Source organism: Carassius gibelio, chromosome A18 (genome assembly GCF_023724105.1).
Source record: "Carassius gibelio isolate Cgi1373 ecotype wild population from Czech Republic chromosome A18, carGib1.2-hapl.c, whole genome shotgun sequence".
Classification (NCBI taxonomy): Eukaryota; Metazoa; Chordata; class Actinopteri; order Cypriniformes; family Cyprinidae; genus Carassius; species Carassius gibelio.
Window position 1 is genome coordinate 1,858,900 of NC_068388.1, and position 14,489 is coordinate 1,873,388.

Sequence of the window (14,489 nt, forward strand, 5' to 3'; positions counted from 1 at the left end):
GCTCGCGAGCTGGCGATGTATTTCTCTGAACACTTGAAGTCCACAGAGAATTTACAGCCTTTCGCATTAAAACACTGCAGCGAAACGGCACAAAACAATTAGAATAATATATTATATGGTTTTAAAGTAGTTTTGGCCACTGTCACGCTGGTCTTAGCTGGTTTCTAACTGAATCATCATGCTGAACGTCACAGATGAGCTCGCGATGTATTTGTCTGAACACTTGAAGTACACATTTACAGCCTTTCACATTAAAACACTGCAGCGAAACGGCACAAAACAATTAGAAGAATATATTACACATATGAAAATGAGTGTTTATATGTGCTTGTGAGATTTATCTGTCAGGCTGAACATCGCAGCGATTGCTCAGCGTTGCATAACATGGTAAAGCAGGGAGCTACACTGAGACCAAAAGGGTCGCATGCATCACTGATTATTTTTGTACCTACTTATGTGTTATGCTATGATTTAATATGACCATTTATTAAAACAGAAATGTGTATTTTAAGAATACGTTTTATAACGTGCTCCGAGCATTCAACACATCAAGTTGGCTTCAGCCCCGCGCTGCGGGAAACTAAACTGAGCCGCTGATGGCGCGTGTGCACGAGAGAGAGCCGCGCGTATCGCGGACAGGGACAGCAACACTGAAGAGAGCTGTCGTTCAGGACGTTCACTTCCTCCTGGACCTGAACGAACAAATTCAAATCGCAGTTTAAATAAACAGAAAAAAGAGCGAAAAGCAAAAGAGCTCAATTCAGCAGCGCGGTGTTGTTCAGGGAGCAAGCAGAGACGCGTCTCAAAGTCTTCTTGCTTTTGTACCGACAACAAATACATACAAAATATGTCGAAATACCCGTGTTGGAAAGTGTGTTCGAATAAGTATGTGGTTATGTCTTAAGTGAAAGTAAAGATTTGCAAAAAAAAAAATCGGATGTGTATCATCATAATGGATGCGTTTGTCTCTTAAAGGGACCGCGCCTAATTTACTAGCTCTGCTGTCAGAGTCTTTAATGTATAAAAATGAAAGTAAATCACTCACTGCTCTTGACTGAATTACCTTGTAGTACAAGAATTTATCCAAAGTCAATCCAAAAATAAGATAGAATTGTTTTACTAGTGGGTGCAGGCCACAAGTTCATTTATGTAAGTGAGTATGGCAAAATAGTGATCTGTGAAATATTATACCCACTAATTCTTCATACAGTAGGCTACCAGTGAAATTGATTTAAAAAAATAATAATTAAGGACCTGCCCATGTTTTGCTTAAGTGTTTCTTTCTTTAATTGTTAATGCAACCTTTTCACACCACAGACTGAACCAAATTAAGCATTTCTTGCTTGGTAACTGTTCAACAAAGTATTGATAGTTGTGTAAATATTGTCATACTGACAGTCTGAAGTTTTGGTTGATTCCATTACATATCTTTTTATCAAAGTTATCCGAAATTATCAAGATGAATTTGTTCTGAGTTATTGTCATATATTATTACCAGTTTCTAAACTACAGCAAATAAACTGTGATTATGTGAGAAATGTTGAAGGTGTCTGAATACATTTTGGTTTGATTGTGTATTTTATCTTACAGTGAAGACTATGCAGTGCTATTTTACATTAACAAAAACAAACTTAAAAAAAAGTAAACATTATGTAAATAGCACAAATAAATAAATAGAATGAACATACAGTACAAATTAAACAATTTTAAACAGTGTGTAACTGCATCATCTATACAAACCATTGTGCTTGGACCCCTTATGATCTCCTTGATTTAAAATGCATTGTTTCAGTAATCTTGTGTGTCGTTGCCCACAACGCAACGGTGGCAGGACTGTGAAATACATACACGAGAAAAATAGGCAAGACTTATTTCACATCCAGCTAGACAACCCTGTCATAGCTGTTATCATAGCCCAGGCTTTTTATTAAAAAAAGAAAACAGCAAGGGAGCATGGAAAAAGACTGTTGCAGGTGTATTTTTTTATGGCATTATTATGTGTATTAATTTTGCAGCGGGGCAACTCAATGTTGGGCACACAAGTACTTTGGCTCGTTTGCTCCATGGCCAAGATGGCCAAGCCAACATCAAAGTTAGTTCACTAACTTTTAATTCTAGTTAAGTTGGCTTGAGAGAGCCAACTTACTGATATTCTATTTAAACTTATTATTATTATGTTGGCTTGGCAACAAGCCAACATACTGTTATGCTATTTAAACTTCTTCTTTTTCCTCTTTTTCTTATTATTATTTTTCTGACAGAAATTCTAAACGCTACTCCTCCTAGGGCTTTAAAGCCACAAGCCCCAAACTCGGCAGACACCTGCGGGATAGAGCGGTGCTGGTTGCTATATCTTTTCAGACTGATCAGACTTAAAGTTTTTTTTTTATTAATTTTTAAATGTAAAAACTCATTACCCATAGACTTCCATTGTCTGAGAAAAATCGCGCCCCTACTGGTTGCAATACCCGGAGTTTTGTTTACTTTCACTTTTACATTGGTTAAAAATACAAGTAAATAATACAATTTCCCTCAAACTGACAAGCTAAACCAACATATCTGATTACAGGGGTCAGGGCTCATTAATAATTTATTTCTGGGCAGAGACCAGTCAGGCGAGAGAAGAATCACGGCTGGTCAGCTGCTGGAGGCATTGTCTACACGAGCTCACAACGAGCGAATTCATTCTTATTTAAGACCTTTTAAAACGGCGATTGCACACAATCCACACGTTAGAGCACACCAAGAGCTAAATTCAGATGTTTCTGAACTGTTTAAAGTAATAACATGATATATTCGCGGCAGCCAAATGTCCGCGAGCTCGCGATTTCTCTGAACACTTGAAGTCCACATGACAGCCGCGTTTCGGGGCGAGATCGGACAAATAAATAGGCTACACATTTCATTCACACTGACAAGCTAAACCAACATATGTTATTATTACCGGGTCAGATCTCATTTATAAATTATGTCTCTGACGAGAGAGAAACGAGCGCTTCAATATCACAGCGAATTGCACTAATCCACCCATTAGAACACAACAAGAGCAGAATTCAGGTGTTTTTGAACTGTTTATGTGTGCAAAATGAAATATAATTTGACAGCGTGATACAGCTTATGAATACTGGAAGGAAAAAAAGTCACGATCTTTTAACTCTGGAGTCGTTTTGAATCATTTTCTCCTGATAACCCCGAAATTTACTTAAATTACACTTTCAGTTATAATCATACAGATAAGAGCAATACATCAATCGAATCTGTAAAGGGTCTACTTTTTTTTGGATACAAACATAATAACAACAAAACTTTGTGCACTCATAAAATAAATATAACAAACAAGGTGCAGCCTTGGTCTGCGCTGATCTTCATTTACAAACACGTCATTAAAATGAACTGTAACTCCGTGAATACTCAACGAAGAGACATGAGAGATATATCTATAGAAAGCTTGACATGTCTACTTTTAAACTAAACAAGTGCTCCTGAACAAATATTCTGTGATAAAGTAATCCATATCAAAACAACGCAATGTCCTTTTTTCACGTCTAATGTGTATGGAAGGCCAAGAGGGTCAAATACATGTGAATTTTAACGCGTCAACAACACGTTAAATACGTGTATTTCATGCGTAGGCAACACGTATTTAATATTATTTATTTATCGGCGCTGCACAACATGGTAAAGTCATTTATATATTTTTTTAATAGCTTCTTAAAATACTATATTACTCCGATATTATATCCAATATTGTTTAACGCGTTAAATACATGTTGTTTACACGTGAAAAATCAGCGGGTATTAAACGTGTATTTCACGTCAGTTTGAAGAGGTCAATTTCATTGGCTGCTGAGGACTTGGGTCAAACCACTTCTGTGAGCTTAGAGGGGTGTACCATTCATAGACAGGCAACCACCATTTAACATGCTATAGATCAGCTTATTCAGCCTTCATATTTAGTCTTTCTTTTCTGTTTTGTATAGCCTATAGAAATAATATATTTACGTTTCAGTTTTATTAAATATTTATTTAAATTTTGTGGTGATAGTATAACGTTTATAAAAGTTACAGTATTTTGTAATGAAACAGGACTTTTTGTTTAGCTCTTGACTCACCGAAGTATACTATATATAGTGTCCCTTCTTTAATTTTTCAGTAATGTGTGATAACTTAAAATATGTTGTCAGTACTATTAAAATAACATCAAATTGAATGGTATTTAGGAGATTATGGTTTTTGCATGTCTTATTTCGCATTCAGCTAGACAACCCTGTCGTAGCTGTTATCATAGCCTAGGCTTTTTATTAAAAAAGAAAACAGCAAGGGACCATGGAAAAAGACTGTTGCAGGTGTATTTTTTATGGTATTATTGTTTTAAATTTTTTGCAGCGGGGCAACTCAAGAATGTTGGGCACACAAGTACTGTGGCTCTTTTGCCCCATGGCCAAGATGGCCAAGCCAACATCAAAGTTAGTTCACTAACTTTTAATTCTAGTTATGTTGGCTTGGCAACAAGCCAACATACTGTTATGCTATTTAAACTTCTTCTTTTTCCTCTTTTTCTTATTATTATTTTTCTGACAGAAATTCTAAACGCTACTCCTCCTAGGGCTTTAAAGCCACAAGCCCCAAACTCGGCAGACACCTGCGGGATAGAGCGGTGCTGGTTGCTATATCTTTTCAGACTGATCAGACTTAAAGTTTTTTTTTTATTAATTTTTAAATGTCAAAATACATTACCCATAGACTTACATTGTCTGAGAAAAATTGCGCCCCTAGTTGCAATAACCGAGATTAAAGGGAGGAGTCGGGTTTTGTTTCACTTTTAAACCGGTTAAAAATACCAAGTAAATAATACAATTTCCCTCAAACTGACAAGCTAAACCAACATATCTGATTATTACAGGGGTTAGGGCTCATTAATAATTGATTTATGGGCAGAGAGCAGTCGAGAGAAGAATCAGGGCTGCTCATCTCAGGCTGTCTCCACGGAGCTCACAACGAGCGAATTCATTCTTATTTAAGACCTTTTAAAACGGCGATTGCACGCAATCCACACGTTAGAACACACCAAGAGCTAAATTCAGATGTTTCTGAACTGTTTAAAGTAATAACATGATATATTCGCGGCAGCCAAATGTCCGCGAGCTCGATGTATTTCTCTGAACACTTGAAGTCCACATGACAGCCGCGTTTCGGGGCGAGATCGGACAAATAAATAGGCTACACATTTCATTCACACTGACAAGCTAAACCAACATATGTTATTATTACCGGGTCAGATCTCATTTATAAATTATGTCTCTGGCCAAAGAACAGCGAGAAAGACGAGAGAGAAATGAGCGCGTCATCAGCATTTTTTAAGCGCTTCCAAAAATAATATCACAGCGAATTGCACTAATATCAATAATAACTAATAACACAACAATAGCAGAATTCAGGTGTTTTTTAACTGTTTATGTGGGCAAAATGAAATATAATTTGACAGCGTGATACAGCTTATGAATACTTGATGTCTGGGCAGAGAGAAGTCAGAAAGATGAGAGAAGAATCACGGCTGCTCAGCTCAGGCTGTCTCCACGGAGCTCACAACGAGCGAATTTATTCTTATTTAAGACCTTTTATAATTAAATTATATCGGCGATTGCACGCAATCCACACGTTAGAACACACCAAGAGCTAAATTCAGATGTTTCTGAACTGTTTAAAGTAATAACATGATATATTCGCGGCAGCCAAATGTCCGCGAGCTGGCAATGTATTTCTCTGAACACTTGAAGTCCACAGAGAATTTACAGCCTTTCGCATTAAAACACTGCAGCGAAACGGCACAAAACAATTAGAATAATATATTATATGGTTTTAAAGTAGTTTTGGCCACTGTCACGCTGGTCTTAGCTGGTTTCTAACTGAATCATCATGCTGAACGTCACAGATGAGCTCGGGATGTATTCCTCTGAACACTTGAAGTACACATTTACAGCCTTTCACATTAAAACACTGCAGCGAAACGGCACAAAACAATTAGAAGAATATATTACACATATGAAAATGAGTGTTTATATGTGCTTGTGAGATTTCTCTGTCAGGCTTAACGTCGCAGCAATTGCTCAGCGTTGCATAACATGGTGAAGCAGGGAGCTACACTGAGACCAAAAGGGTCGCATGCATCACTGATTATTTTTGTACCTACTTATGTGTTATGCTATGATTTAATATGACCATTTATTAAAACAGAAATGTGTATTTTAAGAATACGTTTTATAACGTGCTCCGAGCATTCAACACATCAAGTTGGCTTCAGCCCCGCGCTGCGGGAAACTGAACTGAGCAGCTGATGGCGCGTGTGCACGAGAGAGAGCCGCGCGTATCGCGGACAGGGACAGCAACACTGAACAGAGCTGTCGTTCAGGACGTTCACTTCCTCCTGGACCTGAACGAACAAATTCAAATCGCAGTTTAAATAAACAGAAAAAAAAGCGAAAAGCAAAAGAGCTCAATTCAGCAGCGCGGTGTTGTTCAGGGAGCAAGCAGAGACGCGTCTCAAAGTCTTCTTGCTTTTGTACCGACAACAAATACATACAAAATATGTCGAAATACCCGTGTTGGAAAGTGTGTTCGAATAAGTATGTGGTTATGTCTTAAGTGAAAGTAAAGATTTGCACAAAAAAAAATCGGATGTGTATCATCATAATGGATGCGTTTGTCTCTTAAAGGGACCGCGCCTAATTTACTAGCTCTGCTGTCAGAGTCTTTAATGTATGAAAATGAAAGTAAATCACTCACTGCTCTTGACTGAATTACCTTGTAGTACAAGAATTTATCCAAAGTCAATCCAAAAATAAGATAGAATTGTTTTACTAGTGGGTGCAGGCCACTAGTTCATTTATGTAAGTGAGTATGGCAAAATAGTGATCTGTGAAATATTATACCCACTAATTCTTCATACAGTAGGCTACCAGTGAAATTGATTTAAAAAAAATAATAATTAAGGACCTGCCCATGTTTTGCTTAAGTGTTTCTTTCTTTAATTGTTAATGCAACCTTTTCACACCACAGACTGAACCAAATTAAGCATTTCTTGCTTGGTAACTGTTCAACAAAGTATTGATAGTTGTGTAAATATTGTCATACTGACAGTCTGAAGTTTTGGTTGATTCCATTACATATCTTTTTATCAAAGTTATCCAAAATTATCAAGATGAATTTGTTCTGAGTTATTGTCATATATTATTACCAGTTTCTAAACTACAGCAAATAAACTGTGATTATGTGAGAAATGTTGAAGGTGTCTGAATACATTTTGGTTTAATTGTGTATTTTATCTTACAGTGAAGACTATGCAGTGCTATTTTACATTAACAAAAACAAACTTAAAAAAGTAAACATTATGTAAATAGCACAAATAAATAAATAGAATTAACATACAGTACAAATTAAACAATTTTAAACAGTGTGTAACTGCATCATCTATACAAACCATTGTGCTCGGATCCCTTATGATCTCCTTGATTTAAAATGCATTGTTTCAGTAATCTTGTGTGTCGTTGCCCACAACGCAACGGTGGCAGGACTGTGAAATACATACACGAGAAAAATAGGCATGACTTATTTCACATCCAGCTAGACAACCCTGTCATAGCTGTTATCATAGCCCAGGCTTTTTATTAAAAAAAGAAAACAGCAAGGGAGCATGGAAAAAGACTGTTGCAGGTGTATTTTTTATGGCATTATTATGTGTATTAATTTTGCAGCGGGGCAACTCAATGTTGGGCACACAAGTACTTTGGCTATTTTGCTCCATGGCCAAGATGGCCAAGCCAACATCAAAGTTAGTTCACTAACTTTTAATTCTAGTTATTATTATTATTCTTCTGAGACTAAAATTTTCAACTGCTACTCCTCCTAGAGCTTTAACTCTACAGACTCCAAACTCAGCCCAGATCTTCAAACTGATCTGAAGTTAGTTGCTATATCTTTTTAGACTGATCGGACTTATACTTTTCATAAAACTGAAGATTAAAAATCATAAAAACTCCCATAGACTTGCATTGAAAAGCCTCTGCTCAACTGAACATTCCGTCAAACTCCAACTGTCAAAAATTCAAATCTAAACACACTGAAGCCCATTAAACTCATAGTCTATGTACTATGTACATATTCTATGTACTATTACTAACCCATTCAAACTCATTCAAACTCATTCAAACTCATCTATCTATCTATCTATCTATCTATCTATCTATCTATCTATCTATCTATCTATAATCTGTCTGTTTCTAATCTATCTATCTATAATCTGTCTGTTTCTAAACTATCTATCTATCTATAATCTGTCTGTTTCTAATCTATCTATCTATAATCTGTCTGTTTCTAAACTATCTATCTATCTATAATCTGTCTGTTTCTAATCTATCTATCTATCTATAATCTGACTGTTTCTAATCTATCTATCTATCTATCTATCTATCTATAATCTGTCTGTTTCTAATCTATTTATCTATCTATCTATAATCTGTCTGTTTCTAATCTATCTATCTATCTATCTATCTATCTATCTATCTATCTATCTATCTATCTATCTATAATCTGTCTGTTTCTAATCTATCTATCTATCTATAATCTGTATGTTTCTAAACTATCTATCTATCTATCTATCTATCTATCTATCTATCTATCTATCTATAATCTGTCTGTTTCTAATCTATCTATCTATCTATAATCTGTCTGTTTCTAAACTATATATCTATCTATCTATCTATCTATCTATCTATCTATCTATCTATCTATCTATCTATAATCTGTCTGTTTCTAATCTATCTATTCTATCTATCTATAATCTGTCTGTTTCTAATCTATCTATCTATCTATCTATCTATCTATCTATCTATCTATCTATCTATCTATCTATCATCTGACTGTTTCTAATCTATCTATCTATGTATCTATCTATGTATCTATCTATCTATCTATGTATCTATCTATCTTCATAGCAACACTCTAGCAACTATCCAAACCAACCTAGAAACCACCCAGGGTATCCTAGCAACCACATAGCAACACCTTAGCAACCACTCAGGGTACCCTAGCAACCGCATAGCAACACCCTAGCAACCATCCCAGATACCCTAGCAACCGCATAGCAACACCTTAGCAACCACTCAGGTTACCCTAGCAACTGCATAGCAACACCCTAGCAACCATCCCAGATACCCTAGCAACCGCATAGCAACACCTTAGCAACAACTCAGGGTACCCTAGCAACCGCATAGCAACACCCTAGCAACCATCCCAGATACCCTAGCAACCGCATAGCAACACCTTAGCAACAACTCAGGGTACCCTAGCAACCGCATAGCAACACCCTAACAACCATCCCAGATACCCTAGCAACCGCATAGCAACACCTTAGCAACCACTCAGGGTACCCTAGCAACCGCATAGCAACACCCTAGCAACCATCCCAGATACCCTAGCAACCGCATAGCAACACCTTAGCAACCACTCAGGGTACCCTAGCAACCGCATAGCAACACCCTAGCAACCATCCCAGGTACCCTAGCAACCGCATAGCAACACCTTAGCAACCACTCAGGGTACCCTAGCAACCGCATAGCAACACCCTAGCAACCATCCCAGGTACCCTAGCAACCGCATAGCAACCCCCTAGCAACCACTCCGGGTACCCCTAGCAACTGCATAGCAATTATCAAACTTTTTAACTTAACTTAAAATTTAATTTTAAACTCTTTAAACTGGCCAGGCTTTCTCAAGCCAACTTAAAGTTTGTCTTGACGAACTTTTTTATCTAGTTATGTTGGCTTGGCAACAAGCCAACATACTGTTATGCTATTTAAACTTATTTTTATTTTTATTATTATTATTCTTCTGAGAAAAAAATTCTGAACGCTACTCCTCCTAGGGCTTTAAAGCCACAAGCCCCAAACTCGGCAGACACCTGCGGGATAGAGGGGTGGTGTGTGCTATATCTTTTCAGAGTGATCAGACTTAAAGTTTTTTTTTTATTAATTTTTAAATGTAAAAAAAAATAAAAAAATTGCGCCCCTACAGTTGCAATGACATTAAGGGGCGGAGTCGGGTTTCGTTTCACTTTTAAACTGGTTAAAAATACTGCTGCTCAGCCCAGGCTGTCTACACGGAGCCGAGAACTAGCGAATTCATTCTTATTTAAGACCTTTTAAAAACGCGATTACACGCAATCCACACGTTAGAACACACCAAGAGCTAAATTCAGATGTTTCTGAACTGTTTAAAGTAATAACATTATATATTCGCGGCAGCCAACTGCTCGCGAGCTGGCGATGTATTTCTCTGAACACTTGAAGTCCACAGAGAATTTACAGCCTTTCGCATTAAAACACTGCAGCGAAACGGCACAAAACAATTAGAATAATATATTATATGGTTTTAAAGTAGTTTTGGCCACTGTCACGCTGGTCTTAGCTGGTTTCTAACTGAATCATCATGCTGAACGTCACAGATGAGCTCGCCATGTATTTCTCTGAACACTTGAAGTACACATTTACAGCCTTTCACATTAAAACACTGCAGCGAAACGGCACAAAACAATTAGAAGAATATATTACACATATGAAAATGAGTGTTTATATGTGCTTGTGAGATTTCTCTGTCAGGCTTAACGTCGCAGCAATTGCTCAGCGTTGCATAACATTGTAAAGCAGGGAGCTACACTGAGACCAAAAGGGTCGCATGCATCACTGATTATTTTTGTACCTACTTATGTGTTATGCTATGATTTAATATGACCATTTATTAAAACAGAAATGTGTATTTTAAGAATACGTTTTATAACGTGCTCCGAGCATTCAACACATCAAGTTGGCTTCAGCCCCGCGCTGCGGGAAACTGAACTGAGCAGCTGATGGCGCGTGTGCACGAGAGAGAGCCGCGCGTATCGCGGACAGGGACAGCAACACTGAACAGAGCTGTCGTTCAGGACGTTCACTTCCTCCTGGACCTGAACGAACAAATTCAAATCGCAGTTTAAATAAACAGAAAAAAGAGCGAAAAGCAAAAGAGCTCAATTCAGCAGCGCGGTGTTGTTCAGGGAGCAAGCAGAGACGCGTCTCAAAGTCTTCTTGCTTTTGTACCGACAACAAATACATACAAAATATGTCGAAATACCCGTGTTGGAAAGTGTGTTCGAATAAGTATGTGGTTATGTCTTAAGTGAAAGTAAAGATTTGCAAAAAAAAAAATCGGATGTGTATCATCATAATGGATGCGTTTGTCTCTTAAAGGGACCGCGCCTAATTTACTAGCTCTGCTGTCAGAGTCTTTAATGTATGAAAATGAAAGTAAATCACTCACTGCTCTTGACTGAATTACCTTGTAGTACAAGAATTTATCCAAAGTCAATCCAAAAATAAGATAGAATTGTTTTACTACTGGGTGAAGGCCACTAGTTCATTTATGTAAGTGAGTATGGCAAAATAGTGATCTGTGAAATATTATACCCACTAATTCTTCATACAGTAGGCTACCAGTGAAATTGATTTAAAAAAATAATAATTAAGGACCTGCCCATGTTTTGCTTAAGTGTTTCTTTCTTTAATTGTTAATGCAACCTTTTCACACCACAGACTGAATCAAATTAAGCATTTCTTGCTTGGTAACTGTTCAACAAAGTATTGATAGTTGTGTAAATATTGTCATACTGACAGTCTGAAGTTTTGGTTGATTCCATTACATATCTTTTTATCAAAGTTATCCGAAATTATCAAGATGAATTTGTTCTGAGTTATTGTCATATATTATTACCAGTTTCTAAAATACAGCAAATAAACTGTGATTATGTGAGAAATGTTGAAGGTGTCTGAATACATTTTGGTTTGATTGTGTATTTTATCTTACAGTGAAGACTATGCAGTGCTATTTTACATTAACAAAAACAAACTTAAAAAAAGTAAACATTATGTAAATAGCACAAATAAATAAATAGAATGAACATACAGTACAAATTAAACAATTTTAAACAGTGTGTAACTGCATCATCTATACAAACCATTGTGCTTGGACCCCTTATGATCTCCTTGATTTAAAATGCATTGTTTCAGTAATCTTGTGTGTCGTTGCCCACAACGCAACGGTGGCAGGACTGTGAAATACATACATGAGAAAAATAGGCATGACTTATTTCACATCCAGCTAGACAACCCTGTCATAGCTGTTATCATAGCCCAGGCTTTTTATTAAAAAAAAGAAAACAGCAAGGGAGCATGGAAAAAGACTGTTGCAGGTGTATTTTTTTATGGCATTATTATGTGTATTAATTTTGCAGCGGGGCAACTCAATGTTGGGCACACAAGTACTTTGGCTCTTTTACTCCATGGCCAAGATGGCCAAGCCAACATCAAAGTTAGTTCACTAACTTTTAATTAAGTTGGCTTGAGAGAGCCAACTTACTGATATTGTATTTAAACTTCTTCTTATTATGTTGGCTTGGCAACAAGCCAACATACTGTTATGCTATTTAAACTTCTTATTTTTATTTTTTTTCTTATTATTTTTCTGAGCAATGTCAAACGCTACTCCTCCTAGGGCTTTAAAGCCACAAGCCCCAAACTCGGCAGACACCTGCGGGATAGAGCGGTGCAGGTTGCTATATCTTTTCAGAATGATCAGACTTAAAGTTTTTTTTTTATTAATTTTTAAATGTAAAAACTCATTACCCATAGACTTCCATTGTCTGAGAAAAATCGCGCCCCTACTGGTTGCAATACCCGGAGTTTTGTTTACTTTCACTTTTACATTGGTTAAAAATACAAGTAAATAATACAATTTCCCTCAAACTGACAAGCTAAACCAACATATCTGATTACAGGGGTCAGGGCTCATTAATAATTTATTTCTGGGCAGAGACCAGTCAGACGAGAGAAGAATCACGGCTGGTCAGCTGCTGGAGGCATTGTCTCTTAGAGCTCACAACGAGCGAATTTATTCTTATTTAAGACCTTTTAAAACGGCGATTGCACGCAATCCACACGTTAGAGCACACCAAGAGCTAAATTCAGATGTTTCTGAACTGTTTAAAGTAATAACATGATATATTCGCGGCAGCCAACTGCCCGCGAGCTAGCGATGTATTTCTCTGAACACTTGAAGTCCACAGAGAAATTACAGCCTTTCACATTAAAACACTGCAGCGAAACGGCACAAAACAATTAGAAGAATATATTATACACATGAAAATGAGTGTTTATATATGCTTGTGAGATTTATCTGTCAGGCTGAACATCGCAGCGATTGCTCAGCGTTGCATAACATGGTAAAGCAGGGAGCTACACTGAGACCAAAAGGGTCGCATGCATCACTGATTATTTTTGTACCTACTTATGTGTTATGCTATGATTTAATATGACCATTTATTAAAACAGAAATGTGTATTTTAAGAATACGTTTTATAACGTAAATTATGTCTCTGGCCAAAGAACAGAGAGAAAGACGAGAGAGAAATGAGCGCTTCCAAAAATAATATCACAGCGAATTGCACGAATCCACCCATTAGAACACAACAAGAGCAGAATTCAGGTGTTTTTGAACTGTTTATGTGTGCAAAATGAAATATAATTTGACAGCGTGATACAGCTTATGAATACTGGAAGGAAAAAAAGTCACGACAGCCTTTTAACTCTGGAGTCTATTAACGCATATACGCGTTTTGAGTCATTTTCTCCTGATAACCCCGAAATTTACTTAAATTAAACTTTCAGTTTTAATCGAGCAATACATCAATCGAATCTGTAAAGGGTCTACTTTTTTTTGGATACAAACATAATAACAACAAAACTTTGTGCACTTATAAAATAAATATAACAAACAAGGTGCAGCCTTGGTCTGCGCTGATCTTCATTTACAAACACGTCATTAAAATGAACTGTAACTCCATGAATATTCAACGAAGAGACATGAGAGATATATCTATAGAAAGCTTGACATGTCTACTTTTAAACAAAACAAGTGCTGCCGAACAAATATTCTGTGATAAAGTAATCCATATCAAAACAACGCGATGTCCATTTTTCACGTCTAATGTGTATGGAAGGCCAAGAGGTTCAAATAGACGTGAATTTTAACGTGTCTCTGTAAAGGGTCTACTTTTTTTGGATACAAACATAATAACAACAAAACTTTGGGCACTTATAAAATAAAGATAACAAACAAGGTGTGCTGTCTGCAGCCTTGGTCTGCGCTGATCTTCATTTACAAACACGACATTAAAATGAACTGTAACTCCATGAATACTCAACGAAGAGACATGAGAGATATATCTATAGAAAACTTGACATGTCTACTTTTAAACCAAACAAGTGCTCCCGAACAAATATTCTGTGATAAAGTAATCCATATCAAAACAACGCGATGTCCTTTTTTCACGTTTAATGTGTATGGAAGGCCAAGAGGGTCAAATACACGTGAATTTTAACGCGTCAACAACACGTTAAATACGT

General features: G+C 36.8%; 1 protein-coding gene and 1 long non-coding RNA gene across 3 annotated transcripts in view; both read right to left on the reverse strand.

Moving 5' to 3' along the window:
* wtip (WT1 interacting protein) overlaps positions 1-14,489 on the reverse strand; it is a 46,641-nt gene that overhangs the window by 8,671 nt on the left and 23,481 nt on the right. The window lies entirely within an intron of this gene.
* On the reverse strand, positions 1,869-13,154 carry LOC127934316 (uncharacterized). The gene is made up of 2 exons (XR_008147744.1): positions 12,616-13,154; positions 1,869-2,322 (listed from the first exon to the last, which is right to left on the reverse strand). It is a non-coding gene; the product is annotated as an uncharacterized LOC127934316 (long non-coding RNA).